Source organism: Rattus norvegicus (assembly GCF_036323735.1).
Source record: "Rattus norvegicus strain BN/NHsdMcwi chromosome Y unlocalized genomic scaffold, GRCr8 chrY_unlocalized_34, whole genome shotgun sequence".
NCBI lineage: Eukaryota > Metazoa > Chordata > Mammalia > Rodentia > Muridae > Rattus > Rattus norvegicus.
Genome location: NW_026947394.1, coordinates 138507 through 156632, shown reverse-complemented (window position 1 = coordinate 156632; position 18126 = coordinate 138507). Strand labels below are relative to the sequence as shown.

Genomic DNA, 18126 nt, shown 5'->3' with positions numbered 1-18126 from the left:
CTTATTCAGGGGAATGTATGGATGATAAAGCAGTAAATGGCCCTGAATTAAGAACCAGATGCCTGGTAAAGTTTCACGTTATTCACCCCCATGTTGTATGGGCACTGAGCGAGAAGAGGGGGACTAGTGGGCAGGTTGTTGATTTTGCAGAGAATGGTAGAAATAGAAACCAATTGGGGTAGGTAATAGTATTATTGAAGAGAAAGGTTTATGACTTTTATGGTGTATGTCTGATAACACAAATATGTCCATAAATCATTATTTTAATGTATTTGAGAATATTCATGTTAATATGCAATGAAGTTAAAGTTGGGTTTTATGTCTTAATTCATTAATTTAAATTACATTTTTATATGATAGGGGAATATATATTAATGTATGATATACATTAATTTTGTAATGTTCTAGATTATTTAATGTACAATATAAACCTGACGTCTGTCTTTGACATATCCTGCCATGCCGTTCAATGTAGGTAGTTATAATATACATTGTTACTGGCAATTCATAGAGTTCTGTGGACCCAAGACAGGTAGCCTGGTCAAGCTGAATTACCAGAAAACTGCCAATTGTTACTGAAAGAATGATCTTTCCTTCTCCTGTTCACTACCAACCTGTGATTCAAGGTAGCCATTTGATTCTTTTGCATGCTCACATCTTATTTATACTGTGAAGTCTCAGGTAGCAGGTCAGTATGATCATGGGTTTTAGGGACACTTGTTGGGAATCCAGGTCAGTGATCTTGTTACCTTTAGTCACAAGGCAGACATCTCTTTGATGTCCATAGTAGTAAGCCTAGCAGATCATAGGGGAATCCAAATATTCTCTTGGAGAGCCAAGACCTTCTCTAAATTCTTAATGTCCTTTACTCAGCAAAAAGGACAATTTTGTCTCTGTATTATAAAAGACATGTGGAGTATCCAAAGCATAATGTCTGTGGATGTACAAGATGACAGGTTTCCCCTTTCCTTATTTGACATCCTGAGTCAGAGTGATAAATCAGTTCTCTTCTCTGGGCCTAGGTACCTGGCCCTAAGGCTTCCGTGAAATAATTTCAATAACAGTAACTATTGAAGCTACTCGATACCTTGCTCAATGTTTAATGAAAATACTACCAACTGTGCTGACTATTGCATTAGTGTCTTTCTTGGGATGGGGATTTGCAGTAATCCATTAGGTCTGTCTAGATAAATTGGACCATTGTTGTTACCTGGGACAGTCAGTGATGAGCATCTGTGGGTCTACACCACACAACAGGGTAACAGGATTTATGTCAAGTGGGTCTTCTTAACTACACTCCAGGATGGTGCAGGAATAGTATCTGTAAGTGTGCAACAGGGACATATAGAAGCCAGGGTCTCATGAATACACTTGGGAGAAAATAGGGAGGCAAATTTTAAAACAGGGGCAGAAGGAACACCCATTCAGTGCCTGCCCCACATGTGGCCCATATATATACAGCCACCAAACTAGATAAGATGGATGAAGCAGCAAAGAAGTGCAGACTGACAGGAACTGGATATAGATCTCTCCTGAGAGACACAGCCAGAATACAGGAAATGCATAGATGACTGCCAGCAGCAAACCACTGAACTGAAAACGGGGCCCCAGTTGAAGGAATCAGAAAAAGCACTGAAAGAGCTGGAATGGGCTCAAGACCCCATATGAACAACAATGCCAAACAACTAGAGCTCCCAGGGACTAAGCCAATACCTAAAGACTATACTTGGACTGACCCTGGCTTCAAACTCATAGGTACAATGAATAGCCTAGTAAGAGCACCAGTGGAAGGGAAAGCCCTTGATCCTGCCAAGACTGAACCCCCAGTGAATGTTATTGTTGGGGGGAGGGTGGTAATTGGGGGTAGGTTGGCAAGGGGAACACAAATATAGAAAGGGAGGGGGAGGGGTTGGGGGATGTTAGCCCGGAAACCAGGAAGGGGAATAGCAATCGAAATGTAAATAAGAAATAATCAAGTTAATATAGATGAGAAAAATAATAGAAGCCAGATTGTGGTGTTCCTTGTAGAAAGGCTTCAACTCTCTTGTCTGATAGGAGTATAAAATGCTGACACAGAATTAACTACCTTGCTTCTTTCACAGAAGAGGGGCAGCTAATATAGCCTTTAGACAAGTGATCATTCCTGAGGCTACAAGGTCCAGTTGTTTAGAGAGATGCACACAAGGTGTTTTCACGGCCCTAAAATGTTCATGTAAATCCTTCATGCAGTGTCTTTTCATGTGTTTCGTGAAAAAAAAAAGATGGAAACATTCTGAGGAACCTTGAAATTCTAGGAGTTAAACCACAATGAACTATCAAGTATCAAACTCCATACCATCTGTCTCCACGCAGATTAGGTTCTAGTATCCCCATGTGTTCTGGGGTATCTAGGATTTGCTGTTTCTCCAAAACCCTGGTATCCAGGCAGAGCAATACCCACACACACAAATAATCTCTCAAACCTGTCTAGTACCTCCGGAGTTGAGAACAGTGGGATTACATCAACCATTCTATGATACAGGTTCCTTTTGCCTCCCCCAGATTTTTGCCAATATTGTTGTCCTCCTAATATAGAAATGTGAACATTCCTAGCTCACCCTTGCTAGCTAAGTGATTATAACTCTTGGACCAGTGCCTCAGTGTCCCTTGTTCAATTATATTGAGCTTCAGGAGAGAGGAGGAGGTTATCTCTCTGTTGTAAGGGTGTCAACCTGTGAAACTTCTGAGGCCATCAACAGACAGGACTGAAGAATTTTGAAATCCATGAAAGAATAGGGTCTAAGGTATTTGCCCACTTTAACTCATTCTGAAATGGTCATTCAAATGTTAATTTTATCTCCTTTGCAAAAAGCACCTGAAGAATACATCTTCCAAGAACAAGAAAATCTACATACTTTACTGGAGATTCAGACTTCTGAGTGTATATGAGATCGGAACTATGGGGTTGGTAGTCTCTACCCTCTATTGCCAGTCCCTCATATCTTGGATAGTTCATATGATAAATAGCCCAGTTTCTTCTCAAGTAATGACAACAACTCCAGTGAGACTGTGAGGATATCAGGATGCCCATCTCTTTCAGTTGGTAATATAGACTGTATCTCTCCCTTTGCTTCCAGAGTGTGCATTATTTAATCTACATATGCACAAATGATCTGGTTAGTTGAATAATTATGGGATTATGTTTTAGGGACAGGTATGGGAAGATAGATTCTCCCAATATACCTAGGATTCTTCACTACTAATCTGAAACTACAAGTGTGAGTTTTAGTCCAACTATCTTTTTAATACGTTTCAGGACTTTCACAAAGAAGATATTCTTTTGGTAAACAGAAAAAAGGTTAACTTTGTTAGTATATGTAAGTCGAACTGTGTCTAATTTTTCAAAAAGATGATGGTTGCTTTCTGTTTATGCAAGAGGCCTCTTGCCAGAAGGAAACAGGAAGAAGGGGGGCAATGAGACATGATTAATAACAGGTGAGTTATTATCCCCTTGCCTATGTCAATGGCATGTTTGCTGCTTCAGAGACATTAAGGGAGTTTTCCTTTTGCTACCGTGAATGGTACCTTTTGATCAGGTAATTGTCACAGTACATTATTGAAGACTGAATATGTAGATCCAGTGACCATTATGAAATCAATTGCTTTGTCACAATTTTAGGTTTTACTATAGATTCTTGGAGTACAGTAGCCTGGGTGCCATCACTGTCCTAACTGTAGGACTTTCTGTACCTTTTACTTCCAATTACAGCACTTATTTTCCAATGTTCACTTTATTTTCAAGAGGTATATTGGTCTTTCTCCATGGGTTGCTTGCTCGCTTCTAGCCCTTTTCATGTTTGTTTTAACAGACTTTATTATTATTCAGATTTACTCTTCTGCTTACCGCTTATGGCCTTCTTTTTTTTTTTTTTTTGAGTACATTTAGTTTATTGTAAAAAGTGATGGAGGGGGAGAAAATAAATGATACGAAATATTCATAATATTAACATATAAACGTTCCATTATTATTTCACTTTTGGTACATCCACATTGTTTATGTTGTCTACAATGACAACAAAGAAGCAAATTCACAAATCTAATAGCATTAGATATCAGCATTCAGCTTTCATATTCTACATGATCTTTGAAGAATCTGCTCCCATGCTCCTCAAAATCATTTTGTTCACTCCAGTCCCCTGAATGATGAGATCATTCATGGCAATTGTAACAACAGAAGAGTGAGACAAGAAGGAAAAAAAAATGCATGACCCCTGTGTTATCCCTTACATCATTGTCCTGGACTCAACAACCTATCACATCCTTCAGCATTTACCATCCATATCAAGTCACACAACTACATTTGAAAGCTGAGGCTATACTTCCCATGTATAAGCAATGATGGAATATGACACAGCCCATCCTTCCATGTGAAAAACATGCAGGTTTACTCCTTTTCTGCATAAAATCACACTCAACAGTTCTTTCCTTAGCTTTTATTTGCCTATGAATTCTTGCTAGGAAAAGACATTAAACTACCACATTCAGCATGCTCCTTTGAGAATTTTGTCTTCCTCTGCAGAATGTTTAAGAAACCTTTTCTATCTTAAAAGTTTGGTCAATAAAATTGCCATTATTGCTTTCATTAAAAATCCCAGTCACCTATTCTTATTATTGTTTATTGCTATTTTTACTATTTTTATTAATACTTATTAGTATATACTTTAGAAGTAAGTCCTACCAAGCTCTTGAAGACTTTTATCCTAACAAGACTTAAAGCTATATGTTATACAACAAGCCATTCCAGGACTTAGCACCTTAAACTACTGAACACTTTCTGACAGACTCGGGTACAAAGCAGGACAACAACTGTAATGTCTCTACCCCCGTTAGCTTCATCTGTTCTGAGGTCTGTTGCTAAAAGCAATCGGAAGGTCAGACAGGATGCAAGCAGAAGAAAAATAAACTTATTTATTTGACAAAGGAGATTCAGTGACAGTTATCAAAATAAAAACAAAGAAAAACCTGCTTATTCTGCTTCCCAACATAGAGTGGATGGAAAAAAAATGCCTTTTTAAAAATATCATATATGTTTTTAACTTCTTTTTTTTAGCATGCCATTTCTTTTCTTTTCTTTTTTTTATTAACTTGAGTATTTCTTATTTACATTTCTAGTGTTATTCCCTTTCCTGGTTTCCGGGCCAACATTCACCTAACTCCTCCCCTCCCCTTCTATATGGGTGTTCCACTCTCCATTCTCACCCCATTGCCGCCCTCCCCACAACAATCATATTCACTGGGGGTTCAGTCTTAGCAGGACCCAGGACTTCCCCTTACACTGGTGATCTTACTAGGATATTCAATGCTACCTATGAAATGAGATTCCAGGGTCAGTCCATGTATAGTCTTTAGGTAGTGGCTTAGTCCCTGGAAGCTCAGCTTGGTTGGCATTTTTGTTCATATGAGATGTTGAGCCCCTTCAAGCTTTCCAGTTCTTTTTCTGATTCCTTCAACGGGGGTCCTGTTATCAGTTCAGTGGTTTGCTACTGGCCTTAGACTCTGTATTTGCTGCATTCTGGCTGTGTATCTCAGGAGAGATCTGCATCCGCCTCCTGTCGGCCTGCACTTCTTTGCTTCATCCATCTTGTATAATTGGGTAGCTGTATATGTAAGGGCCACATGTAGGGCAGGCTCTGAATGGGTGTTCCTTCTGTGTCTGTTTTAATCTTTTCCTCTCTATTCCCTGCCAAGGGTATTCTTATTCACCTTTTAAAGAAGGAGTGTAGCATTCGCATTTTGATCATCCATCTTGCGTTCCATGTGTTCTATGCATCTAGGGTAATTCAAGCAGTTGTGCTAATAGCCACTTATCATGTGCATGCCATGTGTGTTTTTATGTGATTGGGTTACCTCACTCAGGATGATGTTTTCAAGCTCCAACCATTTTTCTATAAATTTCATAAAGGCATTGTTTTTGACATCTGAGTAATACTCCATTGAGTAAATGTACCACATTTTCTGTATCCATTCCTCTGTTGAAGGGCATCTGGGTTCTGTCCAGCTTCTGGCTATTATAAATAAGGGGGTGATGAACATAGTGGAGCATGTGTCTTTTTTATATGTTGGGGCAACTTTTGGGTATATGCCGAAGAGTGGTACAGCTGGATCCTCAGGTAGTTCAATGTGAAATTTTCCTAGGAATCTCCAGACTGATTTCCAGAATGGTTGTACCAATTTGCACTCCCACCAATAGTGGAGGAGTGTTCCTCTTTCTCCACATCCTCGCCAGCATTTATTTTTACCTGAGTTTTTGATCTTAGCTATTCTCACTGGTGTGAGGTGAAATCTCAGGGTTGTTTTGATTTGCATTTCCCTTATGACTTAAGATGTTGAACATTTCTTTAGGTGTTTCTCAGCCATTCGGCATTCCTCAGCTGTGAATTCTTTGTTTAGTTCTGAACCCCATTTTTTAATAGGGTTATTTGTCTAACTTCTTGGGTTTTTTGCATCTTTTTAATATAAGCCCTCTATCTGTTGTTGGATTGGTAAATATCTTTTCCCAATCTCTTGGTTGCCGTTTTATCCTAACCACAGTGTCCTTTCCCTTCCAGAAGCTTTGCAGTTTTATGAGACCCCATTTGTCAATTCTTGATCTTAGAGCATAAACCATTGGTGTTTTGTTCAGGAAATTTTTTCCAGTGCCCATGTGTTTGAGATGCTGGCCTAGTTTTTCTTCTATTAGTTTGACTGTATCTGGTTTGATTTGGAGGTCCTTAATCCACTTGGACTTAAGCGTTGCACACGGTGATAAGCATGGAACGATTTGCACTCTTCTACATGCTGACCTCCAGTTGAACCAGCACCATTTCCTGAAAATGCTCTTTTTTCCATTGAATGGTTTTGGCTCCTTTGTCAAAAGTAAAGTGCCCATAGGTGTGTGTGTTCATTTCTGGGAGCTGCCTTATGTATAATACCCAAGAGCTAGAAGAATCCGTAATGGCATTCATCAAAGGAATGAATACAGAAAATGTAGTACATCTAAACAATTGTGTACTACTCAACTCTTAAAACCAATTATCTCAAGAAAGCCAAAGACAAATGGGATGATCTAGAAAATATCATAATGTTTGAGGTTACCCAATCACAAAATGGTATGAAATCACACATTTTATGAAATCACCAAAAGTGGATATTGGCACAAAAGCTAAAATTACCAAAGATGCAGTTCACAGACAACTGGAAGCTCAATAAAATGATACACAAAATGTGCATGCTTTAATCCTTTTCAAAAGGTGGACACAATAATATCTATGAATTTCGAGCAGAGACTGAGGAAATCCCATTCAGAGCAGGCCGTACATGTGGCAAAAATATATACACATCAGTCACCAAAACTAGATAAGATTGATGGAGCTAAGAAGTGCATTTTGCCAGGGACTGTATAGAGATCTTTCCTGTGAGACACAGCTAGAGCATATCAAATAAAGAAGTGAATTCTAGAGGCAAATCAGTGAATTGAAAACAGACAGTAGGGGAGTTATAGAAAAAGAGGAGTGGGGCCGGTTAGGGATCATATGTGCAGGTAATAGGGAAAGGAAATAACATTTCAAATGTAAATATAGAAATACCCAATTAAAACAGGAATAAAATTTGCTAAAAAAATAAAAAGAAATAAAGAAATTTAAGAAAAGAACACTGCGAAGTATTCACAGCTATTGACTCAGAAATGTAAAAGTCATTTTCATGGAATGATAGTCAGAGTAATACTAATGGAAAGACTGAGATGATGAAGACTCAACTAGAAACACTTCTCTCTCCCAGATATCAGTATCAGACAAAAACTGCACTATAGGCATCCAGAGCATGGTGGAATTTACTCTGAGGCGAGGACTCAATACTTGTCTTTCCATTCTTCCTTAGGACCATTTTCTTCTTGACAAAAAGAATAAGGCTATGAGATCTCAGCAAAACAACTGTGCCCTGCCCATCACTTGGCTTTGGAATAAAAAAAATAATGATATAAACTCTTTGACTTCCAGGAATGATATGAACAGGTAAGTCCAGATGCTTCTGAAAGGCTCCCAGCTCCTGATTCCCATATGTGGAAGATTCACATCAAGCCTAACTCTTCAGAGATCCCACTCAATCCCTACTAAGGACTCTGAGCTATCCCAAGGATGATGTACATCTTCCTTTTTTTATACAAAGATAGAAGGCCAGCTTCCTTCTCCACATCACTGAAATCTTTATCCTCTTTGTTCTCCCTCCCATATGGCTGTTTACCGTGAATTAGAGGTCAATTATTAAACCCTAGAGGTACTGCAAGAATATCAGAGAGGCAGTTGCAGCCACAACAACACTTGTGATGTCACAGAAGCAGCTAGGGAGTCCAGGTTACAAGAGATACTTGCAGTAGGGCCAAATCATGATGTCACTGTGAACTGCCATGTCCTACCTGCTAAACAGATTTCCCTACATTGACCAGATTTTGAGTGCCCTTTCCAGGTACGTCTCCTGTGACACAGTGGAAACCTTTACATAGTCCATCATTCTAAAACTGTAGAAATCTCTTTTCTTCATTAGTGGTTACATGCTTTGAATGGGGAAAGTTAGCCATGGGTTTGGCATGTGTATAAACGATTTAAGAAAATGGAGTGCAGGAGATTCTTCTAGATAATAATTTTTTCCCAGGTTCATTCCTGTGAAATACATAAAAATTTTGTAGGTTTTCTCTGTTTCCCAAAGGCCAGTATTCTCCCTACAGACCTTTAATTGAATGAATATTGTGTTTCAATTTCTTATTGTACATTCCTTGATAGGGAACTTTATAAATATTCCTGAATGTTTACTCAAAAATTCTGTTTTAAAATTCCATTTTTTGCAATGATTTTGGCCCAATGATAAAGTGAATATAACAGTGTAAATATTGTGTACCTACTTCAAATGATAAACTCCCAAATCCTTATTTTATCCAATAATCACAGACATCAGTAAAGCAAAGGACAATATCAACTCTAGAATGTGGTTCTGTAGTCCCAAAAGATAATCAGATCTCTAATATCTCCCTTCCTTATTTCCAAGGTTCTGACATGAGGGTTGAGGGTTTTTTAACCTGATTCTTTGTTCAGGCCAAACATAAGGTTCAGGAGGATGGACAGTGAGAGGAATGTCTTGAGGTCCAGGGAAACTTAACTTCAATAGTTTCATAAGTAGAGAATGGCATCTATTTGGCATTGTCATTTGTGGATTCTACATTCTTGACCCAGTTGTGCATAATTTATGTTAAAATTCCACCAAACCTCATAGGTGTAGGAGACACCAAAATTACATAAGATTGATGAAGGTAAGAGGTGCATGCTGCCAAGAACTGGAGAAAGATCTTTCCAGAGAGTCATAGTTAGAGCATGTTAAATACAGAAGTGAATGTTAGTGGTAAACTGGTGAACAGAAAGCATGTCTCTTCTTGGTAGATATTTAGAAAGGATTACAAGAGCTGAAGGGACTTTCAACCCCATAAAAACAACTATTCCAACAAACCAGAGCTTTCTGACACTAAACCAATATTCAAAATCTGCCCATGGAAAGTCCTATGGCTCCAACAGCATATGTGGCAGAGGATGGATTCCTTGGGCACCAATGGATGTAGAAGCCCTTGGTCCTTCTCAGGTTTGGTTCCCAGTTCAAGGAAATGTCAAGGTGCAGTAAGGAGGGTTGTAAAAGAAGGGGAGTCGGTCCAGTTACGACCTTGTGGAGAGGAAATTTGGAAAGAAAATAGCATTTGAAATGTAAATATAGAAATAGCCAATAAAATAAGCAAAAATTTACTAAAAAAATGGAAGAAATGAAAAAAGAAACTGCTAGCCATTCTCACCTATTGATTCAGAAATATAATGAGTAACTGTCAGGGAATGGTAATCAGAATAATAATGGTGAAAAGACTGATATGATTAAGAGTCGACTAGAAGCACTTCTCTCTCCCAGATATCAGTGTCAGACACAAACTGAACTATAGGAATCCAAAGCGTGGAGGAGTTTACCCTGAGATGAGGACATAGTACTTGTCTTTCACTTCTTCCTTAGGACATTTTTCTTCTGGGCAAAAAGAATAAAAGCCATGAGCTGTCAGGAAAACAACTGTGACCTTCCCAAACTTGGGTTTTGGGATAAAGAAATTAATGATATAAACTCTCTGATTTCCAGGAACTGTAAGAGCAGGAAGTCCACATGCTTCTGAGAGGACCCCAGCTCCTAATTCCCATTTGTAGATGGCTCAGATCAAGACAATCTCTTCATGAAACAACACAACACCTACTAAGGACTCAGAGAGCTTTCCCAAGGACCTTTTTTGTACCAAGACAGAAGGTCAGCTTTCTTCTCCCCATCTCTGATATCTTCATCCTATTTGTCCTCCCTCCCAAATGGCTCTTTACACTGAATTATAGGCCAATTAGTAAACCATAGATATATGGAATGAATATCTGAGAGGCAGTTGCTGTCAGGACAACACTTGTGACAACACAGAAGAAGATAGGGCTCTCAAGGATACAAGAGATATATTACGGGGGTACTAAGGATGATGTCACTGAGAACTGCCATGGACTACCTGCTAAACAGATTTCCTTACATTGACCAGATTTGACGGTGCCCTTTCTAGGAGAGTCTCCTATGACACAGTGGAAACCTTTTGTACTCCATCTTTCTAACGCTAGAGACTTCTCTTTGCTGCATTAGTATTTACATGGTCTGAATGGACAAAATTAATCGGGACTTGGCATGGGTAGAAAAGATCTAGGAAGATGGAGTGGAGGAGATTCTTCTTGATAATAATTTTGCTCCCTGGTCCATTCCTGTGACATACAGTTCAATTTCCTAGTTTTTCTCTGTTTCCCAAAGGCCATTATTTTCCATACAGACCTTTAATTGAGTGAATATTGTATTTCATTTTCTAATTCTTCATTCCTAGATAGGGCACTTTGTATTCATTCCTGAAAGTGTACTCAAAAATTCTCTTTTACAGTTGCATTTTTGTAATGATTTTGGCAAAAAAGAGGGCCGAAGTATAGAGTGCAGAGAACAGTGTAAATATTTTGTACCTACTTCAAATGATAAACTCCAAATTCTTATTTTATCCAAAAATCATCATACATCAGTAAATCAAAGACAACATGTACTATACAATTCGTTTCTCTATTCCCATTTGATATCATTTCTGCAATATCTTCCTTCTTGTGTTCCCATGGCCACACTTGAGGTTTTTGGATATTTTACAATGATTCTTTTTTCAGGCCAAACATAAGACTTAGGTGGATGGGCAGGGAAAGAAATGTTTTGAGTTCAACTGAAACCTCAATTTCAATAAGTTCATAATGACAGGAGGGACCTTTGCATCTGTAGATTCTACATTCTTGTTCTAGATGCGCAGAATCAATGGTAAATTCCATCTAACCTCACATAGGAGCCAATATATATATGATAGATAGATAGATAGATAGATAGATAGATAGATAGATAGATAGATAGATAGATAGATAGATAGATCTGCCACCAAAATAAGATAAGATTGTTGAAGTTAAGAAGTGCATTCTGCCAGGAAGAGGATATAGACATTTCCTGAGAAACACAGCTAGAATATGTCAATTACATAAGTGAATGCTTGTGGCAAACCAGTTACTTGTAAATGGAACTCTTGTTGATAACTTTTGAGAAAGGATTACAAGAGGTAAAGGGGTTTGCAAACCCATAAGAAAAACAATGTCAATGAACCAGAGCTTTCTAGTACTAGACCAATATTCAACGAATGTACATGGACATACCTATGGCTCCCACTGCATATTTAGTACCAGATGGCCTTCTTGGGAACCAACAGAAGTAGAAGCTCTTGGTCCTCCCTATATTTGATTCACAGTTCATGGGAATGCAAAGGGGTAGTAAGGGGATTATAGTAGAATGGGAGGTGGACTGGTTAGGGATCTTAGAGACAGGAAATTGGAAAAGGAATAACATTTGTAATGTAAATATAGAAATATCAAATTTAAAAAAGCTATATATTTTGCTAAAAAAGAAAAAAATGAAAGAAATAAAAGAAAAGAAAACTGCCAATTAATTACACCCTTTGACTCAGAAATCTAAAGGGTCACTGTCAGGGAATGATAGTCAGAGTAATACTAGTTCAAAGATGAAGATGGTGAAATCTCAAATAGAAGCAATTTTCTCTCCCAGATATCAGTGTCAGACACAATCTGCACTCTAGGAATCCAAAGCACGGAGTAATTTACTCTGAGCTGAGGACACAATACTTGTCTTTCCCTTCTTCCTTAGGACCAAAACCATCAGCTTTAAAGAAAACTGTGCCCTTCCCAACACTTGGCTTTGGAAAAAAGACATGAATGATATAAATTCTCCGACTTCCAGGAACCATAACTAGCAGGGAAGTCCAGATGCATCTGAGAGGCTCCCATCTCCTGATTACCATATTTGGAAGGCTCCAATCAATACTATCTTTTCAGCAAACCTTCTCAACCACTACCCAGAAATGACTGAGATTTCCCATGGACCACATATTTCTTTTTTTTTATAACAAAGCAGAAGGCCAGCTTCCTTCTTCCCATCTTTGATCACTTCATCCTCTTTTTTCTCCTTCCCAAAGGCTGTTTATGCTGAATTAGAGGCCAAATAGTAAACCCTAGAGGTACTGAAGGACTACTGGAGAGGCAACTTCTGTCAGGACAACACTTGTTACATCACAGAAGAAACTAGGGATCTCCAGGATACAACAGATTTTTTTAGATAGGCCTAATGGTGATGTCACTGAGAATTGCCATGGCCTACCTGCTAAAGTGTTTTCCTTTCAATGACCAGATTCGAGGGTGCCCTTGCAAGGTTTGTCTCCTGTGAAACAATGGAAACCTTTTCATACTACATGTCTTTAAAGCTAGAAATTTCTCTTTATTTCCTTAGTGGTTACATGCTCTGAAAGGAAAAGATAATCAGGAGCTTTGCATGGGTAGAAAAGATCTCGGAACATGGAGTGGAAGAGATTCCTCTGGATAATAATTTTATTACCAGGTCCATTACTATGACATACAGTTCAATATCCTAGGTTATCTCTGTTTCCCAAAGGCCAGCATTTTCCCTACAATCCTTTAATTGAATTCATATTTCATTACAGTTTCTCATTGTACATTCCTTGATAGGTGACTTTATATATTCCTGAATGTGAAGTGAAAAATTCTGTTTTCCAATTTCATGTTTTTTTGCAATGATTTTGGCAACCCAAGGGTCCCACCTAACGTTGAATATAAAAATGTAAATATTATGTACCTACTTCCAATGATGAACTTCCAAATCCTTAGTTTATCCAAAAATTTCCAGACATCAGAAAAGCTAAGGAAAACATGAAATATAGAATATGGTTCAGTAGTCTCATTAGACATCAGTTCTTTAATATCTAACTTCCTGTTCCTCTAGGACCAGACGTGAAGGTTTTCGAGGTTTTACCATGGTTGTTACTTCAGGACAAACATAAAATTCAGGAGGATGTTCAGGGAGATGAATGGCTTAATGTCCAGGGAAACTTCAACTTCAATAGGTTCATAAGAACAAGAGGGAGGTGTTTGGAATTGCCATTTGTGGATTCTACATTCTTGACCTAGGTGTACATAATCCATGTGAAAATTCCACCTAACCTCATAGCTGTAGGAGCCACCAAATGTATAGTTGGAACCAGATGTACATCTTTCCTGAGAGACACAGCTTGAGCAAGTCAAATACAGAAGAGAATGCTACTGGCAAACCAGTGAACCAAAAATGGATCTCTTGTTGGTAGTTTTTGAGAAAGAATTACAAGAGCTTAAGGGGATTTCAATTCCATAAGAACAACAATGCCAGTGAACCAGAGCTTTCTGGTACTAAACCAATATTCAAAGACTGTACTTGGACAGACCTATGTGTCCAACTGCATATGTAGCAGTGGATGGCCTTGTTGGGAACCAATGGAAGGAGAAGTTCCTGGTCCAACCTAGGTTTAACTCTCAGTTCAAGGTAATATCAAGGTTCACTAAGGTAGGTTATAGAAGAATGTTAGGTGGACTAGTTACGGGTCTTATGGACATGAAACTGGGAAAGAAAATCAAATTTGAAATTCAAATATAGAAATATCCAAATAAAAAAAGCAATAAAATTTGCTAAAAATTAAAAAAAAATGAAATAAATTAAAGAAAAGACATCTGTCAGCTAATTACACATATTGACTCAGAAATCTAAAGGGTAACTATCAGGAAATGGTAATCAGAGTAATACTAGTGGAAAGACTGAGATGATGAAGTCTCAACTAGAAGCTCTTCTCTCCCAAATATCAGTGTCAGACACAAACTGCACTATAGGTATCCAAAGCATGGAGGCGTTTACACTGAGCTGAGGAGACAATACTTGTCTATCCTTTGTTTCTTCGGACCTTTTTCTTCAGGGCAAAAAGAGTGAAAGCCATGAGCTCTCACTAGAACAACTGTGCCCTTCCCAACAACTGACTTTTGGAATGAAGAAAATGATTATATAAACTCTCTGAATTCCAGAAACCATATCAAGCAGGGAAGTCCAGATGATAATGAGAGAATCCCAGCTCTGGATTCCCATGTGTGTAAGGCTCAGATCAAGGCTATCTCTTCAGATACAACACTCAACGCCTACCCAAGACTCACTGAGCTTTCCCATGGACCATTTATTTCTTCCTTTTTTTATACAAAGAGAGAAGGCCAGCTTCCTTCTCTTTTATCTCCCTAACAAATGGCTGTTTAGCCAGAATAAGAGGTCAATGAGTTAACCCTAGAGGTCCTCAAAGAATATCCAAGAGGCAGTTGCTGTCACCATGACACTTGTGACATCACAAAAAAGCTAGAGCTCTTCAGGATACAAGAGATATTTCAGGGAGGACCTAATGATGATGTCACTGAGAACTGCCATGATCTAACTGTTGAACAGCTTTCTTTACATTGACCAGATTTGAGGGTTCCCTTTCCAAGAGTGTCTCTTGTGACACACTGGAAACCTTTAAATACTATATATCTCTAATGCTGGAGACTTCTCTTTGCTTCATTAGTACGTACATGTTCGGAATAGAGAATGTTGGTCAGGGGCTTGGCATGGGTATAAAGATCTAGGAACATGGGGTGAAGGAGATTATTCTGGATAATAATTCCACTCCCAGTTCCATTCCTGTGACATACAGTTCAAGTTCCTAGGTTTTCTCTGTTTCCCAAAGTCCAATATTTTCCTTCCAGACATTTAGGTGAATGAATATTGTATTACATTTTTTTATTGTACATTCTTTGAAAGGAGACTTTATATATATTACTGAATGTGTACTCAAATATTCTGTTTTCCAATTTTAATTTTTGCAATAATATTGGCAACAAAGTTGGCCCAGCTAAAGCATGAATATAACAGTATAAATATTGTATACCTACTTCAAATGATAATCTCTCAAATCCTTAATTTAAGCAAAAATTACCAGCCATCAGTAAAGCAAAGGACAATATGGACTTTAGAATGCGGTTCAGATTTTCTTTTAGGCTTGAAAAATTTTGCGAAGAAGGTTTTGTGGGTGTATTTGTGTCTTTATCCCTCCATTGCTGGTCTTTCCAGTCAATGGGATTTGGCCTCTTAATGTTTCATATCACCAATGTACGTCACAGCTTAGGTCACCCCATTGATTCGTGGGTACCTCCATTATACCAGGTCTCTTTCTCTTCCTGGAGGTTTCTCCCACCTCCTCATCTCTTAAAGTTCAAGATTTCCTTTCTTTCTCATGACTATCGGGTCCTATCTCCTGTCCCTTCACACACAGGATCCATTCTCCTCTTCCTTCCATCTCTCATCTAGTTCCTTTCCTCAATCGGCCTCCTAGACTATTTTATTCCCCATTCTAAGTGAGAGTCAATCTTATGCACTTTGGCCATTCTTCTTGTTTATCTTCTTTGTACCTTTAAGCTTTGTGGAGGATGTCCTGTAGTTTATGGATAATATTACTTATAATTGAGCAATTTCAACAACCCTCTTGATCATATTTTACAGTAGTATGTTAAAATTGAAAATTATAATTTAGTATGAGTGAATGTCATGAGGACCAAATTTAAGTAAAAAGAAACTTAAAACAAGATCAAATCACAGATTTTAAAAATTGACCTAATAATAAAAATTCTCTACTATCATAAGGAATTATTATATCACAGGCAATTTTTAAGTGGTACCATAAATTTGGCAGGCAAATGATGTTTTTAACAAGTAATTATGGATAATATGACTAAGATCAAATAAGATAAATAATTTTCATTCTGATATCACTTCCTAGCATTTTTCCTCAAACATGATGTTTATAGCATTGAACATTATGGTATTAGTTTTAAATTTTAATATTTATTTTAACCTAACCTATAAAGTAACAGGTTGCCATATGTTATGTTTGTAGACAATCACCCTCATCCTCGCTTCCTCAGTTCTTTGTTTCCGCCTGCCCTATGTCCCTCACCACTTATACTAGTCTCTCTTCATTATTCTTACTTCTAGATTCATATCCCACATGCTCAATATCTTCCATACCACACTGTTTAAAACCCTACTCTCTAATCTCTGTGACGTATACCAGTTAAATGAACTCAAACCACCCACAACTTCACATAAATACAAGTATATTAAAAGGAGATTCTTTGATCTCTTTGAAAAAGAACACATGGTATTTGCCTTTCTAAGTCTTTGTTACCTTACTCGGTTTAGTTTTCCTAGGGCGAATGAAGTACCATTGTGTATATTGTCACATTATTATATATCTATGTATCAATGAATATTCATTATGATTCTCAATAAAAGAGCAATAGATTTATTTTTGAAAAACGATGAGAAAGCTCAGATAGAAAAGTCAAGAAACTAAGAAACTAAGAAACTAAGAAACTAAGAAAATTTCAAAGATAAATATGACGAACATATTTGTGTTTATATTAACTGGAGCAGTGTGTGTTAAAGTTAATAAAGGATGTGGTATTTATAATATTTTTATACTAATAAAATGTAGAATATTCAATAATTTAGAGAATACTTATAAAATTGTTCATCACTAAGTTATATTTCCACTAAAACTGTAATCTTTTTATAAACTATTTTACATATATATATATGTATATGTATATATATATATTTTACCTTCAAAATAAAGAATATTAAGAAGTTAGTCATAAAATTCAATAACAACACCAAAGACGAATTATATGAATAACCAACAGAATAGGAGATATTGCAAACCTCTCCAGTTAAATTAAGAGACTTAGAAAAGTGATAGCATTTTAATAGAAAGGCACATGGCAAACAAGATACAATAAAATCCTGAAACTATACTAAGATGGTTACTATTCATTCCTATGTGCTAAGGTTTCATCAACAAGCATGGTACATGAAGATAATGTATATGTCAGAAAAATTAATTCATGTTTAACATAGTAACTTTCTTCATAAAACCCAAGCAGACACTTCTCTTTTTTGTTGCTTAAAAAGTATGTACAAAGCACGGCTTTTGATTATAACACTAATATTTCAAAACTATCATTAAATATGCAAAGATCTTAACACAAAACCCATAGTTTTCATAGCAACCATACAAACTTAAGAAGGAAAAGAAAACATTTTTAAGTACATAGATGTGCGTAATGAAGTCCCCACCTTACCAGTAACAGATGGGTCAAATTTATTGTTCTATGTATTACATAGAATACTCTATCCCAGTTCACTGTTCCTTAGCATATGTTTTTCCTCATCTTTCTCTGTTACTTATCTTCTGAAAGCAGGTGGTATTTCTCATAAAATTAGTTCAAATCATCCAATCTTCACTCCAACAAAAAGAAGGTGTTGACATTAGAGGAAAACCAATTAAAGGTTCTCATTTTTTATTGTGCAAAATTTTATGTATGATTTTGTATGCTTAATATGCTTCTACACCTTAGTGATGACAATTCAAGATTGGCATGAAATCCATCATTCTTAATTCACAATGTAAATGCCCTTTAGCTAATCACAGAAAAGCCTTCAAAGTGTATTTACATAGGATTATTTAGTAAAAATTCAACTTATAGTTTAAGGGGAATAGTGAAGTAAAACATCTTTTCTTAC

At 37.2% G+C, this 18126-nt stretch overlaps 2 long non-coding RNA genes across 3 annotated transcripts in view; one reads left to right on the top strand and one right to left on the bottom strand.

Annotated features, from left to right (window-relative positions):
- LOC134484714 (uncharacterized) overlaps window positions 1-16219 on the top strand; it is a 36732-nt gene extending 20513 nt beyond the window's left edge. Inside the window, exons 3-5 of one of the 2 annotated variants that reach the window (XR_010062405.1) lie at window positions 7897-8030; window positions 10177-10338; window positions 12295-16214. This is a non-coding gene — a long non-coding RNA (uncharacterized LOC134484714). Of the gene's footprint in view, window positions 1-7896; window positions 8031-10176 lie in introns of both variants that reach the window. The other variant, XR_010062404.1, reaches the window with a different exon arrangement.
- Window positions 1-18126, bottom strand: part of LOC134484715 (uncharacterized) — a 168760-nt gene that overhangs the window by 127850 nt on the left and 22784 nt on the right. Inside the window, exon 2 of the long non-coding RNA XR_010062406.1 lies at window positions 13301-13359. This is a non-coding gene — a long non-coding RNA (uncharacterized LOC134484715). The remainder of the gene's footprint in view (window positions 1-13300; window positions 13360-18126) is intronic.